The sequence below is a fragment of the Symphalangus syndactylus genome, chromosome 18, assembly GCF_028878055.3.
Source record: "Symphalangus syndactylus isolate Jambi chromosome 18, NHGRI_mSymSyn1-v2.1_pri, whole genome shotgun sequence".
Taxonomy (NCBI): domain Eukaryota; kingdom Metazoa; phylum Chordata; class Mammalia; order Primates; family Hylobatidae; genus Symphalangus; species Symphalangus syndactylus.
The window spans coordinates 45,616,891-45,643,644 of record NC_072440.2 but is presented as its reverse complement, the minus strand read 5'-3'; the positions used below and the strand labels follow the sequence as shown (position 1 = coordinate 45,643,644).

The 26,754-nt window shown below is 38.6% G+C and overlaps 1 protein-coding gene and 1 pseudogene across 3 annotated transcripts in view; one reads left to right on the top strand and one right to left on the bottom strand.

The window, feature by feature from the left end:
- The window catches only part of ARL15 (ADP ribosylation factor like GTPase 15), a 430,737-nt gene that overhangs the window by 235,835 nt on the left and 168,148 nt on the right, over positions 1-26,754 (bottom strand). The window lies entirely within an intron of this gene.
- LOC129468371 (malectin-like) lies at positions 11,323-12,912 on the top strand (annotated as a pseudogene).

Sequence of the window (26,754 nt, the reverse complement as noted above, 5' to 3'; positions counted from 1 at the left end):
TTAAACACTTCCTATTTTCCAGGTACTACGTGTTTTAAAAAGAAAAGCTCATACAATTCTTACAACAATCTAAGGAGGGAAGTATAATTGACTAAGGCTTTGAAACTAATTTTCAGGCCCTAAAATCTGTGATTTCACCATTATACTATAGGTATATATTTAATAAGAGGATCAAGGACATTTGATGTTGAGTAAAGTTAAATATGTGAAGACATGGGATATGAGCAGGGTTGATGCATATCAAGCAGGGTCCAACTAAGAAAACAAAACAAAAATAAAGAGGAAATTTAAGCCAGAGATTATTTAGTATAGGGAATTCATTGCTTAGGTGGTGGTGGAACTAAGGAAACAGCAGGGGTACTGAGATAAGCAACATCTTAGGTCGGGTTCCCTAGACACAGAGGCTGACATGGCATTTCTTGTACACCTGATTTAGAGGGAGTGCTGTCAGGAGAAACTAGAAGTGAAAGAAGTAAGCTAGAATGGGGGAAGACGCTAGGCAAAGATATTGTTTCAGAAATCTAGCCTCAGCTTGATGCGACGAGGAACTCTAGGGCGTGGATTGAACCACAGAAGTTGTCTAGTCCAAAGGCAAGGGGGCTGGGCTATTACACCCTTGTATAGTCATTAGCCATCCCTGGGGAACAGGAGGGGGTTGGGGCATGATCTCATAATCTCCCAAACATATTTGGTTGGAGCAATTACTGTCAGCCAAGGGCAGGCCTCTGGAGAGTACAGGTGTGAGTCATTAGCAGCCAATACCCGCAGCAGCTGGGAGATGGATGCACTGGCCCAGTAAAAGAGATCTGGGTAGGATACCAATAGCATCTGCTACAGGTTACATCCAGACACTATCCATATGCTCGAGAACCATCCATAAGCTGGAGGGACAAAATTGGAGGCAGTGTTACCCGGTGGTAAGTGTTTAAAACAACAAAAATTGTGTGCATGTGTATCTGTACACAAGCTTGTTATAAACTTCACTAACATAAAGGATGTGCAGCGCAGTTTTCATAGTAAGACTCAATGCAGCATGCTTTATTGTAAATTCCACATAGCCAACTAATGCCCACAGAATCCTTTCGTTGAGTTTGTATCCACGGCCAACTAATGAGTGCAACTGACAAACTAGTGTAGTTCTGCCATGAATGGTGGCTGCTCAAAGTGTTTTACGTATATTAAATCACTTACCCATGACAGTCTAATGACTATCATGAGGTAAATACTGTTGTCAATCTCATTTTATCAACAAGGAAACCAAAACAGAAAACGATTATGTAACTTGCCCAAGGTTACACACCTAATAAATACATTTAGGTCTAATGTGATTGAAATAGAAATCATGGACTAAAAAGGCAATGAGGCTAAATAAAGAACTATATTACCACATAAGCTAGGAGAAAAGAAATGGAACCCTATTGGAACAGAAGGTAAGTAAATGCCTACATACATTAATGGAAATATGTCCAAAAACATTTCCCAACTGGTTAATTCAATGGATAGTTATTAAGTACCTACTCCATCCATACAAGTCTCTGAGCTAGGACCTAAAGAGATATTTAGAAAGCCATTATTCCTCTTAACTGAAACCATCAAATCCTGTAAAGTAATACAAATTACAATGAGGCCTGCAAATACAGCAGGTGGAGCAAACACATCCACACATTAGATGGTGTCCAGTGAGTCAGGTATGATGAGAATTTGGTTGCATGTTTTAATAGAGCTTATCCTTGGAAATACCCAGGACACCTGGAAATTCAACTTCTGCAGTCAACTCTTTCAATGAGAAACTATGTTTTCATTGGCCACATTTAGGAGTACATATGGTACCTGAAAATAGTGAGACATGCACACACACACACACACACACACACACACACAAACCCAAAGAGAAATACCATAACTTTAAAAAATGTCCCTTATATGACATAATGTATGAATAATAATAGTGAAAAGATCCTTTTCTTTAATCTCCTGCTACAGTCTTGTGCCCACTCTTAGAATTCCTTTCATCATCAATGCTGAACTTGGAATTCTAAATTCCCATTTTGCCTTCTGCACATGGCTTTGGTCAGCAGCAACCTAACCCATACTGAGACCAGGGCACTTCACCAGCAACGAGGTGAAGAGTGGTATGCGGTTGTTCAGTCCAGCTTAGTGGGCCATGGTTTAGTTACCAGATTAAAATAAGAAATGGCTGTGTCATGAGCCCAGCTGCCAGGTGCTTTGAGGAGTGAGCCTAACTGGGAAGGTTAGAGACACCTGTCTGATGCCCACATTCTCAACCCCTAAACCAAATCCAAAAGAAGTAACAAACACAGGAAGTGACATCTTACAGCAGGCTAAGGCCACTCTTAGTCTAGTGACTGAAAATGCCATGCTGTGTGTGTAATGTTCGATGCTGTGTCTTCCCCTTCTCTACAATATCCATCTTAACCATACTTTACAGCCTATGGCTCTTAAACATGAACATGCATGCTCATTTGAATAGAACATTCTGTCCCTTCCCGTTTCACTGGAGCCTCTCACGTTTTCTGGGAAGCAGCACCATGTAGTGGAAAAGAACACATGGTCTTTGGAGTCAGATAATCCAGGGTTCTATAGATCTGCCACTTATTTGCTGGACTTCAAGCAAAATGCTTGTCTTCTCTGTCTCCATTTCTTCTTCCACTAAATGAGGATAATAAAGACTAAAGGGTTAAATGAGATGATGTCTATAAATACCTTACAAGGTTAGATACAATGTGGTATGTAGGTGTGGTAGGGGTGGGTGATGACTATATGTTGATCATCTTGTATTTCTCATGTGGATATTCACAGCAGATCTCACTGTAGTCTGGGGACTTTGATTTTCTCCAGTTCAACGGTAACCATTGTCTTTTTGACTCTTAGTTTTTTGACTGCAATTAAAACATAACATGGTTAAGGAGCAAACTCAAACCTGGTCTACGGTTTGTACATTTAGATTAAAAAGCAAAGGGGTAGTTCTAACAGTAGTGGGGCTGGGTGAGGGTGTTGCCAAATGTCCTAATTATCCAACATCCAGTGTTGCCTCACTAAAAGTTGGAATAAACACTTGGGAATATAAGCTCATCAGGAGGGCCAACCAGCAGAGTCTGGCTCAAGGTACCACAATATGAGTAGAGGGAGAACACAGGAGCATAACAAGTCCTCATTGTATAAATTCATTTCTGTGGCACACTACAGATGTTAACAACACCCTCTCATTATTTATTAATACATCCATCCAACAGATATTTACTGAGCACCTGGCACCATCCTAGGTGCTGAGGAAACAGCAGGAAACAAAACGGACAAAAATTTCAGTCTTTATGCTGCTCACAGTGAAGCCAGCCTATCATCATAGAGGTTAGAAATCCCAGGTACTCATCTGGCCAACTGGGACCTAACAAAGGTCTGCAAAGGTCTGCGGAGAACCTCTGAAAAAGACTTAGCTCCTCTATAAAAAGAGATGCCCAAAGACAGCCACTTCTCTTACAGTTTTTAGATCTCATTGAGTGACAAGCTGAATCTTTGAACAGCATCAGCCTTCTAGCAACCTTGAAGGAGACATATCTACACACTGAGGATGTCAGAATAGGAAAACAGAAAGAGCCTGGGTCCTCAACCACATCCCTGAGCAGCAGAACCAACCACCTACATACATTATAAGGACTCCTTATTATGTGAGCACAGTAAATGCCTACTACTCAAGCCAATTTTAGGAGAATTTGCGACCAGAAAGACGCCAGGTTCCCTAATGTTAAATTAAAAGGCTATGAATAGGTTCCTTAGAGTAGTTCTTTGAAAGAGGTAACCAATGAGTTTAAAAATAGGGATATTTAGGAATCAACAATAAAAACAGGTACTCAAAGTTATCCCTGTGGAAAATCTGATCTCTAGACCACTGCTGTCCTGTTGAAATTTTTGCAATGATGAAAATATTCCACATCTGTGCTTTCCAGTATGGTGGTCACTAGCCACACATGGGTATTGAGCACTTGAAATGTGGCTAGTGTCACTAAGAAACTGAATTGTTTGTTTCATCTATTTAAAGTTAAAACACCACATTGGATAGTGCCGCTCTAGACATTTCCATAAGTGACTGCTGACATAAGAGACTGCTAGAAACCACTAAGACAGGAGCAGATACGGAGATCTCATCCTGTCTTTGAAAGGAAGAGCACAGGGCCTTGCTGGTATAGGAGGGGCTATCCAACAGTGGGTTCCCACAGGGCAGTTGCTGAAGGACTTTGCAACAGGCCAACCAAGACTGCTGCCAGCCACACTGTGGTGGCAGAAGAGTCAGGATGAGAAGCTCAGCTGTTCTCCTCTTTCCATTATCTTACCACAGTCTTAAAAAATTAAAAGTAAGTAAGAATAAATTCCTTCTGGAAAACTCAATGGGACTGGAGACCCATAAACAAGCCAATTTTGGAGAACTTGAATTGTAAATGGGTATTGGAATCTTAGTGAATGTTGCAGCCTTAGGACACAAGTTACCTCAGCAGTATTATTAATACTTTAAGAGGAATGCTTCCCAACATGGGAGATGAAAAGGAGAAAGAGAAAAGCAATACTTTTAAATCCTTTTTAAACTCCTCCCACCTTCAAAACCTCAGCCTTTTAGACTGGTGATTCTTCGGACTTTTTTTCGTCTTTTAAACAGACTCAATCTTTTTTTTTTTTTTTAAATAAACAACTAAGAATTCAGGCAGGACTAAGACATACATATCTAAACTCAAATTTTTATTATGGACTTTCCCACCCACACAAGACAAGCCAAAATATAGGAAAGTAAGTTAAGCTCTCCCACTAAATAGTCAATACAAAGTTTAAATATATAAAGATTTCAATCTAAAGGGAGATGTACTTTCCTATTTCACTTTCCAAACAGTCAAAAAACTAAGAGTCAAACAGACAATCGTTACTGTTGAGCTGGAGAAAATCAAAGTCCCCAGACTACAGTGAGATCTGCTGTGAATATCCACATGGGAAATACAAGATGATCAATATATAGTCATCACCCACCCCTACCACACCTACATACCACATTGTATCTACCTTGTGAGGTATTTATAGACATCATCTCATTTAACCCTTTAGTCTTTATTATCCTCATTTAATGGAAGAAGAAATTGAGACAGAGAAGACAAGCATTTTGCTTGAAGTCCAGCAAATAAGTGGCAGATATACAGAACCCTGGATTATCTGACTCCAAAGACCATGTGTTCTTTTCCACTACATGGTGCTGCTTCCCAGAAAACGTGAGAGGCTCCAGTGAAACGGGAAGGGGCAGAATGTTCTATTCAAATAAGCATGCATGTTTAAGAGCCATAGGCTGTAAAGAATGGTTAAGATGGATATTGTAGAGAAGGGGATGACACGGCATCCAATGAGGTCAGCGGGGGCAGCAGAGCATAACCTTGGAGGAAATTAGGAACAGGTGGATTATGGGGCACAGTGAGGAGAATGAATGTGAAATAGAAAATCTGAGTTAGTGACAAGTAAATGACTAGTGTGAAAACAGAATATGGATGGCTTCGTAAGTCAGGCAGTGTCTAGATTGGATTCAGCAATTAATAATTATTATAGAGTCCTGAGAAAACTACCTGAAGTGGTTTTGTGTTGTTTAAGGACCCTGTCTCCCACTCACTGCCTGTTAATACTTATGTTGAACAGTACCATCCACCCATACCTGCACTTCCTCCAGGTCCAAACTGCCAAGCACAAACAAATACCCCCACACTCCTGGATGTATGGCTAACTGCAAAACCTAAAAGATTAGTTTAGTAAGATATTTCTATATTTATTAGAAATCTACCATAAGAAAATATTGTGAGAAAAGAAGAAAAAAAAGTTCTTCCTTCCTCCAAAGGCTAGAAGATAGTCAGCAAAGGAAACTTATTTTGCCTTACTTTGAAATCCCCCAGTACAAACAGTTTGAGAGATGACTATGAGAAACACCAGTGGCAGAGTGGGATGTAAAACAGAGAAAGAGATAATAATGCACAAAAGGAGGGTTTATCAAGCCAGAGACACTGTGGGTAACAAGAGTTTAATCTTGCTGGAACGCTGGGAGCTATAGCACAGAATAGATGCTAGGGGTGAAGGGGTTGGGTCTTAGCCACTGCTCCCGACTCTGCACCCTCGCCTATCAGTGGTGGCTTGAAGTCTGTTGAGGAGCAAAGGCTTTAATTTCCCAGCACTTCCAGTTTGCCCAAAGCACCTAAGCAAAGCAAACTGCAATAGTCAGAGGCCCCCCACTCCCACCTCGAAGGCACAGGCTATGAGAAGGCTTCTGATACCCACAAATACGGAGTTATGCCTGGGACACCAACAGGGCCTCCCTCAGCTACCCAGTGAAGAGCATTAAGTGTTGCTTTAGGCTGTTTGACTGGCTGGTGGCTCTATGGCAGAGAGCACAAAAAATACAATCCTTATTATTGGAAGTAAAAACTAAGACTTGGTTTATGTAACATCCATATACTTAGCAGAAGACAGCCAATAAGTCTGCTAACGTTAAGCAGCAGTTCTAAAAAGGTAGTCTTCAAGACCCTTTCGGAAGGCACAGGAGATCAAAGCTATGTTAATAATTATACTAAGACATTATTTGCTATTTTTCACTTATGGTACAAAAGCAATTGTGAGTAAAGGTGACTCAGCACCGACAGAAGTACTGGCAACAAACAAGTAGTCACTGTATTCTTGATTATCACACACTTGCAGGGGCAGAAAAAGCCAGTTTCACCCAAGAATTCCTTTAATACGGCAGTAAAAGTTGTTATTTTATTAAATTAGCTCTTAAACACAGCTTTTAAAATATTCTATGTGACTAAATGGGAAGCAGGCAAAATACATTTTTGCTACATACTGAAGTAGACAGTTGATTTGACAATAAGCCCTTGTACAACTGTTTGAGTTGCAAGCTACTTCACACAACTCCATTTTTACTTGAAATTTCAACTGACAAACTATGATTATTCAGATTTGACTGTTTGACAGACATTTTCTCAAAAACAGATGTGCAAGCTTGTCATTTCAAGGAAAACAAATGATAGTATTTGTTGTCAATGATAAAATTTGTTTTCAAGCAAAAGCTAGAATTTTAGAAAACTTCTTTCTGCTAAGTTTTAAGTGAGCTTGACAGCTTTTCAGTGACGAGATTGGTGGTGATATTAACAGATAGATATTCATAAAGTAATCTGTAAACATTTGGAAGCTCTGCACTACTCAAAGTGAACCAATATTTTCCAAATGACCAATACATGATGTTACGAAACCATGCATAGATAAAAAATACATTCAAAGTACAAGAGAGACCAATGCAAGTTAATTAACTGAGTACAAAAAGTTCCATGATAAGGTTTTCAGATTCCACATTACAACTGATTAAGAAACAACCACCTGTTGGAGAATTTCAATGTAGTATCAAAGAAGACAATCAAAGTTATCTAAAAAGGTTATTAAATCATGCCTCCCTTTTTGAGTTATCTATGTGAGACTAGACTTTCTTCACATACTTCAACCCAAACAACATATTAACAACAGATTAACTGTACAAGCAGATATGAGCATCTAGCCCTCTTCTATTAAACCAGATTAAAAAGATTTGCCAATTTTCTCACTATTTTTTTGTTTCCAAAATTGTTGATTTTCATTAAAAATGTTATTTATATTAACATGTTATGAGCTTATTATTCTTTTATAAAAATTTTTAACATGGCTTTAATTTCTGACATGGCACATATAGATACTCACTGTCTTTAATATGAGAAAGAGACATTTAAGATCTACTGAAATTTAGGCATAAATTTAGAGTTAGTTTCTAGCAGGAATAAAAGTCTTACTTTAAACTATCTTTATTCTAACCTTGGCTGACTCAAGTCCCAAGATAGAAGAGCTGGAGTTGGGAGGGCAATCTCAAAACTAAGAGGTCTACCCAGGAAGCATCTTAATCTCCTTGGTACCATTACATCGCAATTCTAACCCAGCGATCACATACTTTAAGGCCTAGAAAGATTATTGAATTGTGTGTTGCCCAGGAACTTTAAATGGCATGCCTCCCAGGAGATTCCAAGGCAGGTGGTCCTCAGCCTACTTTTTATAAAACGAAATTCTACGTACCATACAAACTGATATGCCAATTGCCCTCTCCTTACCTTATCCTCCCTCAACACTTATTCTGGATGTCTATGTGACTCCAAACACAATTTTACATCATTATCTTCGATGTCAATTCCTAACAATCGCATTGAGGACCATGTCTGCATTCTGACATTGGCTCCTCCTTTATGTTCTCACTATGGTTCATGCCTTCATCACCTTCCAGCTGGATCAGTAGGATGACCTTCCAATGGCTCTTTGCACAGCTCAAGTTAAATTACTCACACTTGTCGCTATGGTTTCAATGCCCCTTCAAAAATTAAGAGGTAGAACCTTTAAGAGGTGATTAAGTCACAAGGACTTTGCTTTCAAAAATGGATTAATGCTGTTCTTTTGGAAATGGGTTCATTTCAGGAGTTTTCTCCATTTTCTCCTCTCTCTTGCATGCTCTCTCCCCATGTGATGCCTTCTGCATGTTATGATGCAGCAAGAAGACCCTTGCCAAATGAGACCCCTTGAACTTGGATTTCCTAGCCCTACCGAGCCAAATAAACTCCTATTGCTTATAAATTACCCAGTCTCAAATGAACCAAGATACTTATCAGAAAACTAGCACAAACTATCACAAATATACTAATACTTGTCCAGAAAGCTAGCTCAAATTATATCACTACTCTGCTCAAAAACATTAAGTGCCTATAACTTGAAGTTCTCAGATGACTTGATTTAGCATTTATAGTTCTCCATAATCTGGCTCCACTTTGCCATTCCCACCATGTTCCTCTGTTGATCTCCTTAGATACTCCACAAATGAGCAAAACGTTTTGCTCTCCTGGACCAGACCCAAGGTTTCCACCCTTATGCATTTGGTTTTGTTATCTCCTTTGCCTGCAGTTACTACCATGTGAGTTGTCCCCTTAGATCCTGTACATTCAAACCACTATATGCGCTTCAAGGGCCAGATCAAATGTTGCCTACTCCACCAAGCTTTATCTGATCTTGCAGCTGGGAATAATTTCTAAAAACCTTCTGGTCTGTTTCTCTTGGTTCTCCTTGTAACACTTTCTACCCTGTAGCATAGTAATCTAAATGCATAGTTCATCTTCCTGATTACACTGGAAGAACCATATGGGAGTTTTGTGCATTTTCGTGTCTGATTCATCACCATACTCTGACCACAGCTAACCCATAATGGCAACTCAATAGTTTTTAAAGAATTAATCTTTTATAGAATACTTATTCTGATTTCTCAAACGTAGAATGTAGAATTTACCAAGCAAATCATTCTTTGCTATACAAATAACCTATCTTCTTGGTTGATGGTGGTGGCTTGAGTAAAGTTATTAGCAACTAATTTTTATGTTTCTAGTACATACCCAGTTCTGCAAGGAATCTCTCATTCAACATCTGATATTAAGAATTCCTTAAACATATTTACAATGAAACTTCACTCTACTCATAGGCCTTTCTCAGAGTCCTGTCGTAGTATTTGAAAACATGCAGCCATAATACAGCATGGGCAAAGCACTGTACTAAAACCACAAAGTACATTAACTTATGTTCTTTGGGATACTTTTTGATTCTATCCTATTTAGGAACATTTACACTATTCTGATGCCCAACAGAATCAGTACCCAAGAGAAACTGAAAGCATAGAAAGAAAAAGCTGTGGGAACAGTTCTGGAGAAACGTTCCCTTCCATACTCCTGCAAAAGCCAATAGCTGACTCCTTAGAAGACCCACAGATGCCAAGGTGATCACAACTTGCATAGTCCCAAATGTTTACTAAGCAGGTAATTCTTGAGCTATTGGCATGATACAAAAAGCAAAACACTTTTGTGGTATTCTAGAAAATCTGGTGGCCAGACTAGAAAAGCTAGTGGGAACAGCTTTGCTGCAATTGACATTGACCAAAGCAATAAATTGGGAAGAGCTAAAATGGAGACTTTCTGGCTGATAGAAAGATATTTGTTGCATACCCGGGATGAAATAAGGTCTTTTAATAATGCGGAAATGCTACTGCTTTCCAGCACAACTTGCCAATTTCCCCAACCAGTGTTTTTTCTTTTTTATCAGAAACTTTAACTTACCAATCCTGTGACAAAACTGATAAGGACGCAAGAGGTTCTAGATTAAGACAAACTCATGGAAAAAGTTAAAAACCATCTAATGTCTCATCCTATATAGCGTAAAGTATAATTAGCATCACCTACTATAAGCCTTGATGCTCAAAAGTGGAATACTAAATTTGTCCCTCACTTTGAGTGTTTTTTCTTCTGTGACTAATCGATCTCAAAACAAGTTATGACCATATTTACTCACATAACAAAATCTTAAGAGAATTATGCTTGCTCTACAACATATGACTGCACTCACATTTGCTCTTTCATCTTTTAACTGTCTCTATGACATTCTTGTTGGAAATGCTTATCAGAGCTCCTAAAATGAGAGTTCCATTTCTCCACCTGGCCCATTCCCTTTGATCTAGTTGTTGTAGCCCTATTGATGACAGAAGGCCACCCAGCATCATGTTCAGGCTCAAGCATAAAATAGTGAATGGCAAAGGAAAAGTCTAGATTTCAGGGAGGTGACATCAATGTTTAATTTTATGATGTACATAAGCTAATATACATTATAATTTGAATTATGTAATTAGATACGTCAATGCACTTTATAAATCATAAATAAATTTGGGCAGCTCTAAGTTTAGGGATCAAGTACATTCTAAAACTTTCCAAAGCTTCTAATTTTTTTCAGAATTCAGTATACAATTTTCCTTGAAAACAAAGCAGTGAATCTCGGAGTGAGATTCAGCCCTGAAGGACAGAATGATGGTAGAGTGATGAACAGCATGGACTCTTACTGAGTTCAAAGCCTGGCTCTGCCACATATCATCTATGTAACATGAAAACTCAGCTTAATTGTTCCAAGCCTCAGTTTCCCTCTCAATAAAAGAGAGGAAAATAATAATACTTAATTACCTCATAGGATTGTGAAGATTAAATAACTTTTTTCACACAGCATGTAGAATACGCTAACTGTTCATAAGTGTTAACTGTCATTTTGTTGTGGATGTTACTATTATCATTTAGCCACCATTTAAGCCTATAACTCACAGAACTACTGAACTAAGAACTAACTCAAGTTAGTTCAGCACCTGGAAGTAAAAGTCTACCAGATGCTGAACAAAAGAGGCAAAGAATAGTTCCTGAGGTGGGAGGCGGTACCCGTGGCTGAGAAGAAGGAGGCCTGAGAGCGACATGTCCCCGGCGGCTCAGGCGGAGCGGCCCGTGGCGCTGTTTTTCTGAGTCCGGGGTGGCCTGGCAGCCGGCCAAGGACGAGGGTCGGCGGGGGCTGCCCCCGTGGTGGTGGCCGCCATGCTGGGAGCCTGGGCGGTTGAGGGAACCGCTGTGGCGCTCCTGCGACTGCTGCTGCCGGCGAACCAGGGACCCGGGCTCGGCGTGGCCAGCGCGGCGGGGGCCAGGCTGCCCGAGAGCGTCATTTGGGCGGTCAACGCGGGCGGAGAGGCGCATGTGGACGTGCACGGGATCCACTTCCGCAAGGACCCTTTGGAAGGCCGGATGGGCAGAGCCTCAGACTGTGGCATGAAACTGCCAATCCTGCGTTCCAACCCTGAGGACCAGATCCTGTATCAAACTGAGCGGTACAATGAGGAGAACTTTGGCTATGAAGTGCCCATCAAAGAGGAGGGGGACTACGTGCTGGTCTTGAAATTTGCCAAGGTCTACTTTGCACAGTCCCAGCAAAAGGTATTTGATGTACGATTGAATGGCCACGTCGTGGTGAAAGACTTGTATATCTTTGATTGCGTTGGGCATAGCACAGCTCACGATGAAATTATACCTATGAGCATCAGAAAGGGGAAGCTGAGTGTCCAGGGGCAGGTGTCCACCTTCACAGGGAAACTCTACATTGAGTTTGTCAAGGGGTACTATGACAATCCCAAGGTCTGTGCACTCTACATCATGGCTGGGACAGTGGATGATGTACCAAAGCTTCAGCCTCATCTGGGATTGGAGAAGAAAGAAGAGGAAGAAGAAGAAGAATATGATGAAGGGTCTAATCTCAAAAAACAGACCAATAAGAACCGGGTGCAGTCAGGCCCCCGCACACCCAACCCCTATGCCTCGGGCAACAGCAGCCTCGTTTCCCATCCTGGTGGCCTTCAGAGTCTTCATTCCAACCCTTTTCTGCCTCTGCCGGTTGTGAGAACAAATGACCATCCTGAACAGGGTGGAGGGGTGTGGGAAAGAAACCAGCCATATTGGTTTTGGTTTCTATATTTTTCACAATGATTAATGAAAAAAAAAAACAAAGACAAAAAACCACACATCAATTAAAGGAGACAAAAAGAGGCAGAGCGAGTAGAGAGCAGCCCTCATTCACCACCTGGTCCCAGACCTGCTTCGGTCCTCGTCCTCTCTTTGTGGCTGGCCCCCAGCCGTCTCTTTCCTCTTGAGGATACTTAGGGTAAACTGGATCCTTCCTGCTCAAGGATCCTCATTTGTATACCTAGTGGAAAGGACTCTGAACTCAGAGGAGTCACGTTCCTTTTTTTAGGTTAGAAGTTAACAGCAGGGAAATGCCATCTTATTACCTGAGACGACCAGCACTGGGAGTTAGGTATGGTCTGAAGTTATGTCTAGATAAGACTTCAGATGTCCTGGGATTGAAAGACTGTGTGTGAAGGGGTAGAATTTGTGCGGTAAAGACTAAAAAAAAAAGTAGGGAGATTAAAAGAAAAGAAAGGGGCAAAAAAAAAAGAGGCAAAGAATAGGTTTTCTGTAATTCCTGCGATAACCAATGTTATAAAAAATTAACCAAAGTTTTTATTTGGGACAGACCCTTTTTCTGTTCAAGTAACTTTCTCCTATGTCCTGTATCACCTTCAGCCTCAGTATTTTATAATCTCCAATTTCTTCCTCCCTCATTGCTATCTAGATTTCTTCCCTTGACTAACACCAAATGAGAAATTTCTCTCCTTCAGACAAAAACGCATGTTCTTTCAGTACAGGTGTCTTCAACTAGACTTGAACACAAACAGCATGATTAGTCATGTTAACATTCAGGTGACACTCTTATGAAAACCAAAACTGATCACTAACACAAACTGGTTTTGTCCGCATGTACACATGCATGCGTGCGCACGTGTGTGTATATGCATACCTTTGAGAGTTGATATTACCTACAAGACTGACATACAGTACACATGCACATACATATAAAGCTATTATTACACTTCATGACATTTCTCTTTCTTTTGTTATAAAGCATAGATAACCAAAAATTGGTACCATTTTTTTCAGCAGCTTGCATGGTTGCACAAATAAGAGCCCAGGCAGCGTGGATTAAGGCAGGGGGTGCCATTTGTAGGCAAGTGCTCTTCTTTTTTTTCTGTCAAGTAGATTTTTAAATAAAATATAATTGAATTATGAATACGAGAAAAGCAAACATAAATCTAAGCACAAAATGGGCTTTTTCTTAATAATTCTTGTAACTGTTTATAACCCACTTTTTCAGCCTTTTCACAGCTTTTGCTTAAGCATTCTAATTTCACCAGTTACCTGTCTCCATACCTCTACTAAACAACTTTTATAAAATACCCCAAGATTCTCGTTTGTGCTGTTCATCACTGTGTCTCCAGTATCTATACAGAATCTGGCACAGAGCAGGCCATCGATATTTATTAAGTTAATGAATGAATGAATGGGAACTGATTATGTAAACTACCCATCGATTCGAGGATAAGAAGTCTCATTTTTATATAGTCTAAAATAATTCTTACATCCTCTCTTCTTTTTGTATTTCTTTTTTTTTTTTTTTTTTTTTTTTTTTGAGACGGAGTTTCACTCTTTTTGCCCAGGCTGGAGTGCAATGGTGCCATCTCAGCTCACTGCAACCTCTGCCTCCCGGGTTCAAGTGATTCTCCTGCGTCAGCCTCCCAACTAGCTTCGGATTACAGGTGCCTGCCACCACGCCCAGCTAATTTTTTGTATTTTTAGTAGAGACAGGGTTTCACCACGTTGGCCAGGATGGTTTCGATCTCTTGACCTCGTGATCTGCCCGCCTCGGCCTCCCAAAGTGCTGGGATTACAGGCGTGAGCCAACGCGCCCGGCTCCTTTTATATTTCTTATCTGAAATACTGTTTCTTCTCTCTGAGCTTCTTTCTAAAGCGGTACAGTCCCTTTTTTTCTATTCTCAGAAGCAAGCTTCCCCTTTGTGCTTTGAAATTGCCGTTTTAAAGAGGATGCTAGTAACATGATCATCCTATTTCAGACAATTCTAAATGAATAGTTTCTATAAGTGAAGCTGGATGAATGAACCATTAAAATCATGTCTTAAAGTGATCAGACTTTTCTCTTTACACAATTATTATATATTAAAACAAGACTAGCCCACTCCATCACATATACCATCAAGCAGCTTTCTTCATACTTAATCATATCACTAAATCAGTCATTGCCAACCTTCTATCTTATGCTCTGGAATGCATCTTACTGTCTCAAGAGGCAAGTGGAACTCTCAAAATGAAATTAGTTTTAATTAACTTTAAAATATAAGTGTGAATGTGTCATACAGCACTTGGAAAGAGAAGGTTATACAAAAGAGTGTCACAGCATTAAAGGAGTAGGGATCAATGCACTAGCCAAAAAGAAGACAAATGACTTTGAAACATTGCCTGAGGTTAAGCACTTCACTTCCAAATACAGTTTCCCATGAAGAACACACTCAGGAGAAAAGGGAGAGAGACAGTGTAATTTGAATGATGTTACACCTACTGTCTAAATTTTATTTAGATTAGGATAGTTAAAGACTATATTTGCCTGAGGACAGAGAATAGGCTACATGAGAAGAGACATTTATTGGGTATCCAGTAAGGTTCCACAATGCTGAATTTTCTTACAATTCTTAGATTAGATTAGGACTTATCTTCATAGTTGACTGATAAGAAGATATCACTCCTTTCATGCTCTTCTTATTCTAGACAGGTCGAAACAGTTATAGAGCAGCATGTATAAAAGTATGTTAATCTGCTTAAGCTTGTAATTCTGACATAGGATCAACGTCCATTTTTTCAAAATTTGTTTTAAACACATTTATCATAGGCTTGCTGCTGTTCTGAATATTTTTTCTTATATACAAATGACTGACCACGGAAAAAAATAGCAAAGAAAAAAACACATTATCTACCACACCTCCACTCTTTGGTTTGTATCCTTCAAGATTTTGTCTCTTCCTTAACTAGAAAAATGAGGGTTTTGCTACAAACCTCAAAAATCAGATCATTCTATTCAACAAATACACAAACACAGTCTTAGCAAAAATCAGTCTAAGGTCATGTACCCTTATTAGTAATCGATATATAAGAAAACTTTAGAATGATCCATATTTTGTATTTTCATAAAGCCAGAAACCACGTTTTCTTTCTTTATACTTGCCATAATGGCGTCATAGGTGCTCAATGATTTTGGATTTAAAGAAGGTTAGGAAGAGCATAAAGTCATTCCAAGCTAATTACTAAAATCCCACAGAAATGTTACATGGTGAAGGCTACCCCTTCGTGTTTGTGGCAGGTAGACTCTAAGATGACCTCCAATGATCCCCGCTTCTTGATATTGACACCTGGTGTAATCTCCCCTTGAGTGTGAGCTAGCCTAGTGCCTTGCTTCTAACCAAGAGAATGTGGCAAGGTGATGGGATGTCACTTCCTTGAATAGGTATCTTCTGTCTTGCTATCAGATTCTCTCTATTGCCTTCCCGGTAAGCAAGTTGTTTTTTGTTGTTGTTGTTGTTTTTTTGAGACAGAGTCTCACTCTGTTGCCAAGGCTGGAGTGCAATTCTCCTGCCTCAGCCTCCTGAGTAGCTGGGATTACAGGCACACACCACCACAGCCAGGCTGGTCTCGAACCCCTGACCTCAGGTGATCTGCCCGCCTTGGCCTCCCAAAGTGTTGGGATTACAGGTGTGAGCCACCAGGCCCAGCCCCAGTACACAAGTTTTTATGAAGCAAACTGCCACACTAGAGAGTCATACATGGCAAGGAATTGAGTGCATTCTCTCACCTAGGAATGGAGGCTGCTAGGAACCGAGACCCTCAGTCTAACACTGCCCCCACAAGGAAATGAAATCTGCCAACAAAAACAAGAATTAGAAAGAGATCCTTTTATGGATGAAGAATATTCCACTGCATGGATATACCACACTGTTTATCCATTCACCTGCTGATGAGCACGTGCATTGCTTCCATCTTTTGGTGATTGCGAATAGAGTGGCCATGAATATTGGTGCACAAGTTTTTGTTTGAACATCTGCTTTCAATTATTTTGCATATAGTATCTACAAGTGGAACTGCTGGGTCAAATGGTAATTCTACGTTTAACTTACTGATAAAACATGTGTTGTTTAAGTCCCTAAATTTGTAGTGAATCGTTACACAGCAATAGATAATTAATGCAAAGTTTAAAATGAATTTGCAGCTAGGTAGAAATTCCCAAATGTGGATTAATGAACTACAGGGAGAAAAAAATAATAATTTACCATTGGTCTGACGGGCAACTCATGATTCCCCCAGTCAATAGTATTTACTGCATTCTCAAAATACTTCTTTCAAAAGCAACATTAAAAAAAATTGCTCTGAGGGTTTCCCGGGTGCCATGTGTTGTGCTGTGCTGTACTGCAGAGATTTTTTTAAAAAAAGAAAAGGGCACAGTCTCCACCCTCAGAGTGCACAGATCTCCAATTAAGAATTACCTCTGCTGATATTCTCCAGAATTCTGTTCATCAGCTTATTTCTTCTCTTGTTGTACATCCTCTTTGGGAAAGTCTTTACTCACATTTTTTCACCTACCTCTAATATCATGAAAACACTCAGTTCAAATGCTCTCATCTAATTTTCTCCTGAGCACCAATACTCTTACTTCTTCTATCATATGTTCCCTTCTAGATGTTCCCCAGGTATTTTAAACTCAACTTGTCCCCAAATAAACTAATTCTTGCTATGCACTCTTTTCCAGCCCAACCTCTTGAATTCCCTGTCAGACTTAGCAGCCAAGATTGAAACTATGAATCTTAAGTCATTCTTTACCCCTTATCCTTTATTCCTAATTGTCAATCGTCAACTGCCCAACTTACCTCTCCTCTATAACCCAGTGTAACTACCAAGCTCTTTGACACTTTTAAAATTTCTCTGCTATGATTTGAATGTGTACCCCAAAAAGCATGTATTGGGAACTTGGTCCCCAATCCAACAGTGGGAGGTAGGCCCTAATAGAAGTTGCTTAGGTCATGAGGGATTCACCAGCACAAATGGATTAATGCTGATTATAAAAAGGCTTCAGGTTGTCAGTTCAATCTCTTACTCTTTTGCCTTCTGCCACAGGATAACACGGTAAGAAGCCCTTTGCCAAGTGCCAATGCCATGCCTTTGAACTTCCCAGCCTCCAGAACTTGAGCTAATAAATTTCTGTTCGTTATAAATTATTCAGTCTCAGGTATTTTGTTACAATAGCACAAATGGACTAAGATGTTCCTCTGGCTGTTTTTCCTCTGCTACACTTATGGCTTATCTAGAAAATTCTTATGCATATTTCAAGCCTGAACCCAAACATTATGTCCTTGTGAAGCCTTCCTTAATTTTATTTTTTATAAGACTACTTTCGTTATCCATTGTGATCCTGGAGCAAATTGATTATCTCTTCAATTTCAAAAGCTAGACCCATAACAAAGCATCAGTTTTTACCTGCCTAGTTCTTTATGACTGTTCTGGGCTGAAAGATTTCTGCACTTACGTTTTGAGACCAATTTTTCTGGATATTTTAGGTAGCTAATATGGGAATCAACATATAACCTTCACTCAATTCATGTGTGCTGAATTTAAAACAGCCATCTGATTTATATTATGATTCACTTAATCAACTAACAAGTATGTATTGAGTAGCTTCTATGTATCAGACGTAACACTAGGCATAAGAAACATGGTGGCAAGCCAAATAGACATGACCCCTGCCTGACTCATGAGCTCACAGTCTCACAGGTCACTGAGTTCATAACACATTTACGACACTACGTCATTTAGGCTTCAACCTATCTCTGAGCAACATTAAGTATTTCCTATATTTATTATTTTGATTCTTTTTTTTTTTTTTTTGAGATGGAGTCTCACTCTGTCTCCCAGACTGTAGTGCAATGGTGCGATCTCAGCTCACTGTAATCTCCGCCTCCCAGGTTCAAGTGATTCTCCTGCCTCAGCCTCCCGAGTAGCTGGGACTACAGATGTGCGCCACCACGCCCGGCTAATTTTTTGTATTTTTAGTAAAGACGGGGTTTTACCATGTTAGCCAGGATAGTCTCGATTTCCCAACCTCATGATCCGCCCACCTCAGCCTCTCAAAGTGCTGGATTACAGGCATGGGCCACCACGCCTGGCCTTACTATTTTGATTCTTAAATAAAAACTGGAAAATTAAATTTCTTTTCAGTGAGTTATAAGTAAATTTTATTACCATCATTAGCACTGCATTAAAAACAACAAAAAAACCAATCCCTTCCTGATACCTTTCAACATATATGACTGGTTGTATAATATCTAAATCTAAACATCTAATATCTAAATCTGAACATTGATAGGATGCCTCAACTATCCAGAACACAGCTAAAAATTAGGAACCATGGGGCAGCCAACAGAAATATCTCCAGATTAATAACCTAAAGCTCACATGCTTAGCATTCTAAAAAGTCCCTCAGGTCCACACAGAAACCTGGCATAGAAAAAAAAGTGATCACACTTAATTTTCTTGGCTCCCTATTCAGAGCATATTAGAAGTAGTAAATTATTCTGTGGGTGATGTAGGAGAGAGAGAATCTGCCAGAAACAGGCACAGAGACAGTAGCAAGAAGAGATAGCTACAATAGAGACTAAATCAAGAAATTAAGAAATTAAACGAGAAAATAACTATGAAAGAAAATAAGGCACAGAACAGAAATTAAAAGCACAGCAGTTCAGATTTAATGTAGCATGCAATAGCCACCCACTTTCCCAATAGTACTGTAGGGTTTCTGACGTCCATCAAATAAATGATGAATTATATTCCTGGCATTTTCATTTATTATCATTTGAACATATAAATGTAACAAGGAAAGTCTGATGAACGCCATTACCAACAATCCAGTCTAATTCAGCCTCACCTCACTTCCTGCTTTCTATTGTTTTAAAGCAGACTGTTAATATTACATACTTTCATCTGTACAGATTTTGGTATATATCTAAAAGATGAGAATTCTTTTTAAAAACATAACCAAAGTACCATCAATATATGTAAAAGAAATTAAAATCAATTGTAAAGTTTATAGCCCATTTTCAGCATTAAAATGTCTTAAAATATTGGTTGGACATGGTGGCTCATGCCTATAATCTCAGCACTTGGGGAGGCCAAGGTGGGAAGATTGCTTGAGCCCAGGAGTCCAAGACCAGCCTGGGCAACAGAGGGAGACCTTGTCTCTACAAAAAGTAAAAAATCAGCCAGACATGGTGGCACATGCCTGTAGTCCCAGATAATTGGGAGGCTGAAGCAAAAGAATTGCTTGAGCCTGGGAGATGGAGGATGCAGCGAGCCATGATCACACCACTGTACTCTAGCCTGTCTCAAAACAAAACAAACAAACAAACAAAACCATAAAATGTTTAAAAATATTAAATCAAAATATATTTTTATATTCTCAATTTTATTGGTTAACTGTCAAGAGAGATTTAAAAAAAATGTTCTGGGAAGCACTCTCTTTGCTAATGCAACACCCAGTGAAGATGTGGCATCATTAAATTATGATATTTTGATATTGAAACTTAATTCTTTAATCAAGGAAAATCCTTTTATAGAAAATCGTTAATTTTGTTTAGTCTACCATAGCTCTTTCAGATTTAAAAGGCAACAATTTAATTTATTATTATTTGAGGGCCACAGACTAATTCCCTGAAAGTATTATCAGAAATGATATATTATTAACTTATTAGGAGATCACAGGCTATCTTGAGAAAACTTCAAGTCAAAATTAGTTATATTAGTACTGAGATGTAATTATTCTTCAGAAGGATCATAAAATCAAAAACAAGTAGGGAAAAAAATGATACATACCTGGAAAATATAGAATTGATCTCTGGAGGCCAAAACTTAGGTAGAAAATTAAAGAACTGGGGACACAGGTACATAATCATCTTTTCTTCCAACTGAAAGCCATGGTTTGAAGGAAACTTAAATGAATGGGACTCTAGTAGTTGAACTGGAAACTAGAAACCTATTTGGCACATCTAAGGAAGGATGTGTATGTATGTGTGGAGGGGAGAAAATGGACAAAACACAAAACAGCTTTAAATTGAATTTGAGAGAGAAATGTCTAGATAAAATCTGAAACTACAAATCTTATCTTTTTCCTAACTTAGATGTGCCTTGGAAGGATTACAGAAGTGCTGAGATCCCTGCAGCCCTTGGGGTGTCCAGTGGGACCTGGGGCATGCTCTCCCCATCTCTTGTCATCACCTCTAGCAGTAAGCAGTTTCTGTTTATCCTAATATACCATTAAAATATTATCATTTCCAATGTTTGATAATGTGGGAAACCTTGCAAAGCATTAGTCCAAAGAGTTTATTAGCCTGTCATTCAAGGCTCTTGATGATTTGACCCAAATGACCCTTCTAACCTTGAATCTTTTCACACCATTTATGAAATGTTTACACTGGCCAAAAGGAACTGCTCGTGTTTTCCCCTTACACCCTTCATGCTTCTCAACTGCTGTTGCCTCTGATTTGAATTTCTCCTCCTCCTGGGAATCTACTTTTTCCCTATCTTTATATTTTCAAGTATAATCGATTCCTAAGCCTGCATTAAATGCCATCTGTATGACAAAACCCTTCCTTTTACTGTATTTGTATATAATCTTTTTCCCCCACTAAAGAGCCAGAGTAGTCAATTATCTATAGTTTTAATGTCATGTATAACTTTCTATTTTGTACCATTGTCACTTATGTAAAATGTTTTTAGTTTACCAACTAGAGTCAAAGTTCTTTGATTGCTTAATTCAAGTAAATTTACTCCAGCATTTTCTGAGAAACTTTTATGTGCCAAGTACTGTACTAGGTGCAGAGGATACCAAATTAGTCTGGCTACACTATCACCAGAATTACTGAGTATTGTTTTTAAGATTCTAGCCCAGCTACTTGGGAGGCTGAGGCAGGAGAATGGCATGAACCCAGGAGGCGGAGCTTGCAGTGAGCCAAGATTGCGCCACTGCACTCCAGCCTGGGCGACAGAGCAAGACTCCGTCTCAAAAAAAAAAAAAAAAAAAAAAAAATTCTAGCCAATATGATAAGGCAGAAATTAGTAAGAGGTACTGCAACTGGCAGGGGGAAAAAGTATGATTATTTATAGATACAAACCCAAAATAATTAATTAGAAAACTTAGAACTAATAATATGGTTCCATAAGGTGATAAGAAACAAAATTTAGATGTTTTCAAATATTTTTATAATACAATAAAAAAACATTTAAAAATCCAGCGATTTTAACAAATATTTCAATATCCCAATATGTACATGGAAAAATATCCCAATATGTATATGGATGAACTCACAAACACATACTCATGAAGTCACACACACAAAATATGTCTTATACTACCATATAGTATAAGAAATATTTTAATTCTTTCCAAATTTAATGAATATGTTTATTAAATATATTTATGCATTTAATATAATAAACATTTTAATCTTTCCAAATTTACTAGTGAGTTTAAGACATTACCAATCAAAATCTCAAGGAAATCTTTAACCCAAAATTTCACCTGGAAATCATTAATCCAAAATCTTTCACCCAAAATTTCACTAAAAATAGTCATATTTTTAAGAGCAAAATAATCAATAGACACAAATTACAAGGGAGATACAAACAAAGAATTTTAATTTGTTATTTAAAAAATACAAACTATAATTATATGGTACTTTTTTTTTTAAATGAAAGTAAGTTTATTAAGAAAGTAGAGGGATAAAAGAATGGCTACTCCATAAATACAGCAGCCCCTGAGGGCTGCTGGTTGCCATTTTTATGGTTATTTCTTAATGATATGCTAAACAAGGGGTGGATTATTCATGCCTCCCCTTTTAGACCATATAGGGTAACTTCCTGATGTTGCCATGGCATTTGTAAACTGTCATGGCGCTGGTGGGAGGGTAGCAGTGAGAACAACCAGAGGTCACTCTCATGGCCATCTTGGTTTTGCTGGGTTTTAGCCAGCTTCTTTATTGCAACCTGTTTTATTACCAAGGTCTTTATGACCTGTATCTTGTGGTATGGTACCATTTTTCACTTATCCAACTGCCTAAAAAAATCTAAACGATGATCTGCAACAATAGGAAAGATCCAATGACAAAGATAATAGGATGTATTTCTAATAGGAATGTAAATCTATGTAAATTTTCTAATAAGCGGTTTCGTATTATGTATCAAGAGCCTTACAATGTTTTAATCCTGAATTTTCTGTTTTTAATATCTAATCTAAGGAAATATTTAGAAACTCAATTCAAACATACACTTTTAAAAGAAAATCAGATAAATACTAAGTGCCAGATCTCTACCAAATTACACAGGACAACACAGGCATATAGAAGATCTGCGAAGTGCCTACCAAGGACATAGATACTGAAGGTTAAATTATTTTATCATTAATCATCAGAAATTGTCTAAACCATATTAAAGAGTCAAAGTTCCACACAAGTTGGATTCAGTTAGGAATACTGACAGATAGATGTACTGATAAAAATGAGTTGATAAGGAGGAGGGTAGATCAACAATCAAACCCCGAGGAGAGAAAGTGGCAAGTGCTGGCAGTACCCCACACAAGTATTATCCATGGCCAAATACGTGACTTGTCCAGTCTTGGTAGCAGGCATATTGCTATTAACAGACACACTATCACAGCCAGATGCCATTAAGTCATGTGGCTGCTATAAGGTCCTCAGTTCTGACAAATGTATACCTTATTCAGCTGACAATGTCATAGCAAAGAAGGATAAGAAAACAATGACAAATCTAAGTCTCCAAACTTAATTGTGACCGTCAAAGAACAAATGGTTACTATGTTATTCTAGAGGCTATACTACCAAAAATGATCATTTACCCTAGACTGTAGAAAGGATTTCAACCTAATAATTGGAAGAAGATGAGAAGGCGGAGACCATGAATAGTCATCCTAAATAGGAAGACAGTTAAAGGAGGATAAAGCTATCAGAAAGGGAAAGATTAGAGGCTAAAATGAAGTTATACTTGCAAAAATGTTAAGAACATATAAGAAAAAAAAAAAAAACTAGAGAGGGCATAAAAAGAGTAACTTTGAAAAGAGTTAAGAGGAAAGTAAATTTGCAGATAGGAGAGAGTATATCAAACTTCTTTAAGTTAACTCAAGTCTCCAGATCCAGACAGATTACATACAAGATAGCAGAAAAACTCAGATGTAACTGCAAAACTGCTCTGAGCAATGTTATGTAACCCTGGAGAATGGGAAAGTTACCAGATGATTGGTGATAGGCAAATATTGCCCCAGATTTAAAAACTGGGATCATTGTGAACCACCATGGGTTCACTAAGAATAAGTGTTTCTAAATAATTCTCAGCTCCTTTTGGACTGACTTGCCAGGTTGGTACATTTGGGGAATACCATAGTATGGGATCATTTCAGGAAAGTATTTGACAAGTCTCTTACAGCATCCTTAGGAATGAAAGAAAGAAATCAGATGGCAGTAGTTAGGTAGCTTTGTAGCTGATTTAACTGACTTACCCCCAAATTCATGAATTTGTGCCAACATGAAAGGGGCTAGGTCTTCTATGATTTGCAACCAACCTTGGTTTTCACAGCACTTCACACTTAACTCTATTATAGCAATTATCACACTCCATTACAGTTTTATAATTACATGTCTATTATTCCCTGTAGCCTGTGAGCTCCCTGAAGGAATGATTACTTTTTTTTTTTTTTTTTTCTGAGACAGAGTCTCACTCTCTCGCTAGGCTGGAGTGCAGTGGCGCAGTCTCAGCTCACTGCAACCTCTGCCTCCCGGGTTCAAGCGATTCTCCTGCCTCAGCCTCCAGAGTAGCTGGGACTACAGGCACGCACCACCACACCCAGCTAATTTTTGTGTTTTTAGTAGAGACGGGGTTTCACCATGTTGGCCAGGATGGTCTTGATCTCTTGACATGGTGATCTGCCCACCTCGGCCTCCTAAAGTGCCCAGCCAGAATGATTACATTTTATTCATCTTGTTATTTCTAGCAGGGAGCATGAGATTAGCACAGAGTAGACAGTTTGATACATGTTTATACATTCTAATTGAATTAAAAAGTTGAAGAAATTATTTTAATATTTACAGATGTCTCAAAGCTGAAAGGAATTGCTAGTATGTTGGATGATAAAAGAAAAAAGCCAAAAAGCTCTTGACAAGCTGGAATAAAAAAAAAAAAAATCAACTGAAGAACACAATGGGAAAGACATGACTGAAAACAGCTGGATGTTTTGACAGCTTATCCAACATGGGCCAGTAGGGTGCTATGATTCGTGTTGTTGGCATGAAAAGAAAAAGCAAACCTAAAAAGAGATGAGTATCACTGGTCAGACCACATCTATAGCATCATGCTTCTAGGCACATATTTTACAAGGGACCCCACAATTTAATACTTCTCCAGGAGATAAGGAGGATCGTGGTAGACCTGGAGACCACATCATAGGAAAAACAGTTGAAGAAATGGAAGATAGTTAGATTGAAAAGTGATCCTTCAGAATATATGACACCTAAATTCATGCTTCCAAATTACTATCTAGGGAAGATGTACTATTTGTTAGTGTGGCTCCACAAGGCAGAGCTAAGATTATTTTAACAAAGAAGCAGAGAGTTGCATTTTAGTAAATTATAATGAATGATAATAATGAAAACTCTTCAAACATAGCGTATATACATGCTTTCTGAGATTGACTTCCTCACCATGCAAGTACTCAGTTTGGGACTGTTCAGTGCAGTCACATGCCAGAGATTTGAAAACAGCAAATTCCTATTTGGTGTAACAGGTTTGAGCAAGAAATGTCTGATTTAACAAATATGGTTTCATATTCTTTTATGAGATAAAACTGCTGGAAGGTAGAATGCTATTATAAGACTCATTTCTGAAGGAGACTGCATACCCAACTTTCCTGACACTGCTTCTGAGAAGGACAGGTTAGACCACTGCCCACTGCAGCAAATGCACCCATAGCCCACTCTGAGTTCCAGAGTGATGGTAGAAGATCTGGAAGACACTGCCTTGTCTCATGTGGGGCAGAGTTTCAAGACAGCAGAAGGCAAGGGAGATCAGGAACATCACCCTGTTATTCAGGTAAACTGTAAAAGTATATAAAAATATATAACAAATCAAGAAGAATGAATTTCTAAGCTTTATTCCCACTCTCTTTGTATACTGACTCCCAGATTCATTGACTCATTTAGTACAATTTTATCAGCAAAAAAATTTTAAAAATGACTACTTAACTAAGGGATAATGTATACTTAATATGCAATTTTTCTAATCATCCTTCAAATACCTTCAATAGCCAGCTACATCATGAGAGATATATCTGCATGTTTAAGATTAATTCAAATTATAAGGAGAATTCAAAAGTGAATTAAAATGTGACTTACAGCCAGTAAAATATAAGCAAGTCAATTTTTCAATGCATCTTGACTAACTGTAAAATATCATCTGTTTTTGTGACAAACAAGTCTGTACCATTAATCATATGCTTCCAGCTGCAACAGCTCGCATTCAAATTAAAACCATGAAATAGCATCACAGTGTCAAGATTCACACAAACTGATCTTTTAACAGATTGTGAGGGCAAAAAATACATACATTAAAAGAAGAATCTGGAGAAAATGTTACACAATAAAAACATCTGAAAGAGCTTAAGCACACAAGATAGAATTCTGGTTTTTGAACTGCATTGGAATTAAATAAACAAAACTCACAGCCTGCTCTTAAACAACGAACACATCATAAAAAATAATTCTTTTTATAGCCACAGGGCTGAGAGTTTTGCTGTTTATATCTATCCCAGCATACAAATCCATAGTACTGCCAGGACTGTCCCCTCTGACTTTACTGGGAAGCTAGACAGGACAGTCTGCCTGGGTTTTTTTTTTTTTTTTTTTTTTTTTTTAGTTTAGTTCAGTTTGTGTCCAAAACTGGCCCAAGAATCATCTCTTCTTCAGTCACTACACTCTTGCCTGCCAGTTGCACAGCTCCAAACATTCTCCTTCCAGCTACAGATATTAAAATGTTTTGTTGTTTTAAAATTTGATTTAGAACTGCAGTAGATATTTTTTTTTTTTTTTTTTTGCTTCAGGCTCCCCTAGGTCAGCAAGGCATAGTAATGTTCAAAGAGTGCAACAGCAGCCACTCACTGCACACTAAAAACAAGGATGGTGCCAGGAACCAGCAAAGTGATATATTCTAGGTTAGCCATGTCAGGCATTTTCCAGTCCCAAAGCAGGTTTCATATGGTCAGCACATGGGCCAAATGATGCACATGGCTGTCCTGCACTTGCCCCTTGTGTCC